We start from the raw sequence: 2500 nt of genomic DNA, 5'->3' as shown, positions 1-2500 counted from the left end.
TTAAATGATATTTGGAGAGGTTTTTCGGGTGTTTAGAGGCTATTTATGCTATGTAACGAGTATTTGCTTATATACTTGCTTATATACTTAGGTCAACAATTTATAGCAAAAATGTGTTCCAGCCAAGTTCTTTTAGACGCTCTTTCGAATGGCAACATTCCCGATTGAAAATGGCGACCTACCAAAATCCGCACTTTGCTTCCCCGTCCATATAGAGGTGAGTATTTGACTTTGCTTCCGTCAGAGTCAAGGAAACACATTGAAAATGGAATCAGCATACAAGAAAACCTAGTTTGGGATAGGTTTTGTGCCTTCCGTGGTATTATAACCATAGAACTGCTCCTGAGGGGGGTAGGGTAGGCCCACCAAAAAGTGCACTTCTGGTTAGGTCGCTAATTTCTAAAATAAATGTGTCCCAACCAAGTTTTTTTGGACGCTCTTTCGAATGGCAACATTCCTGATTGAAAATGCCGACCTACCAAAATCCGCACTTTGCTTCCCCGTCCATATAGGGGTGAGTATTTGGCTTTGCTTTCGTCAGAGTCAAGGAAACACATTGAAAATGGAATCAGCATACAAGAAAACCTAGTTTGGGATAGGTTTTGTGCCTTCCGTGGTATTATAACCATAGAACTGCTCCTGAGGGGGGTAGGGTAGGCCCACCAAAAAGTGCACTTCTGGTTAGGTCGCTAATTTCTAAAATAAATGTGTCCCAACCAAGTTTTTTTGGACGCTCTTTCGAATGGCAACATTCCTGATTGAAAATGCCGACCTACCAAAATCCGCACTTTGCTTCCCCGTCCATATAGGGGTGAGTATTTGGCTTTGCCTTTGTCAGACTCAAGTAAAAGCATTTAAAATGGAGTCAGCATACAAGAAAACCTAGATTGGGATAGTTTTTCTGCCTACCGTGGGATCATAACCATAGAACTGCCCCTGAGGGAGGTAGGGTTAGGGTTAGCGTTAGGGTTAACGTTGGGGTTAGGATTGAAGACAGAAGATTGGTGATGTCAGGAGGACCTTCTTAAAACAAACAGAAATACACTTATTAGGGGACTAGGGCCAGTGGACTCAGAAATGTCTTTCGTAGCAGTCTCCTATAAGAGTATTTTTCTCTGATTTAGGTGACTCCTCCTCACACCACCATTTTTCTTAGTCGAAAGACCTCTTCACAGCACGACTTTCCTGATGGATTTCTATGTAACTGCTCGTGCTGAGAGGTGTGTCGAAAGTTGATCATGTTCCCGTAAAATCTGAGGTCTCCACTGTCTAGCGAGGTACTTACAGTGAATATAGTGAATTTTTCAAAAATTGGAGAATTCTGACTTTTGCGATGAATTTTAATGTAATTGGTCGTGCTGAGAGGCGTGTTAAAATTTGAACATGTTCCCGTAAAATCTGAGGTGAGAATTAGTGAGGTACTTACAGTGCGTATAGTGACAAATCTTTAAAAGCGTGAAATTATGGGATGTTGTGGCTTCAATGGGTTTTTAAGATGTCACCAGTCATTTGGCATGACTTACAAACGATTTGGCTGGTTGTGGGTTCGATTTTCAAAATTTCATTTTTTTCGCGTTTTTATTTTCTGTCTACCATATCATGCAGTCTCCTTATTAGCGTTTGGGGGTTATAGTGTGGGCAGGTTGGTCGCAAAGGTTCCGAGAGGAGCTGGCTAGTAAACCCTGTCCCTTATGTTCCACGGCGGCAAGGCGGAGAAATAGAGGGCAGAATTGACTAACGGGCAAGGAAAGTTGGGCTTGTAGCTTTCCTTTCGAAGGAGGGAAAAGATGATGCCCGAAAGCATTGTCACTGTAGTGGCAGGCAGAGTGTAGATGGAAGTTGTGTACGCTAGCCTTTGGCTAATGATAGAGACAAAAGAGCAGGAGGATATTTTCCTTCGCAGAAGCACTTTTCTTGCCTTCCTTCAGCTCGCTTGGCGAGTCTGACAGGTATGCCTGAACTGTGCACGGGTCCAGTTGTGAGAAAGACGTGGCAAACAAGACGGGGTTTCCCTTGACCGAGGGACCGTGTGGTCCGTTTGGCTCATGGGTTCCCCCCGTGGAGGCAAAATCTAAGAAAGCTTGCTCTCCCTCTGCGGAGGGGGGCCGCTTAGCAAGGAACTTCTGTTCCCTGCGGTGGATAGTTACCTGGTTGATCCTGCCAGTAGTCATATGCTTGTCTCAAAGATTAAGCCATGCATGTCTAAGTATAAGCACTTGTACTGTGAAACTGCGAATGGCTCATTAAATCAGTTATCGTTTATTTGATTGTACCATTACTACTTGGATAACCGTAGTAATTCTAGAGCTAATACATGCGAAAAGTCCCGACTTCTGGAAGGGATGTATTTATTAGATTAAAAACCAATGCGGGTTCTGCCCGGTCATTTGGTGATTCATAGTAACTGATCGAATCGCACGGCCTTGCGCTGGCGATGTTTCATTCAAATTTCTGCCCTATCAACTGTCGATGGTAAGGTAGTGGCTTACCATGGTTGCAA

General features: G+C 43.7%; 1 non-coding gene across 1 annotated transcript in view; it reads left to right on the top strand.

Moving 5' to 3' along the window:
- The first annotated feature begins 2144 nt into the window (after nucleotides 1–2144).
- Nucleotides 2145–2500, top strand: part of LOC146447316 (small subunit ribosomal RNA) — a 1800-nt gene continuing 1444 nt past the window's right edge. Inside the window, exon 1 of the ribosomal RNA XR_014861957.1 lies at nucleotides 2145–2500. This exon is cut by the window's right edge and continues 1444 nt beyond it. This is a non-coding gene — a ribosomal RNA (small subunit ribosomal RNA).

Source organism: Pavona decussata, unplaced genomic scaffold, assembly GCF_977016875.1.
Source record: "Pavona decussata unplaced genomic scaffold, jaPavDecu1.1 SCAFFOLD_2469, whole genome shotgun sequence".
Lineage (NCBI taxonomy): Eukaryota > Metazoa > Cnidaria > Anthozoa > Scleractinia > Agariciidae > Pavona > Pavona decussata.
This window is presented reverse-complemented; position numbering and strand designations above follow the sequence as displayed.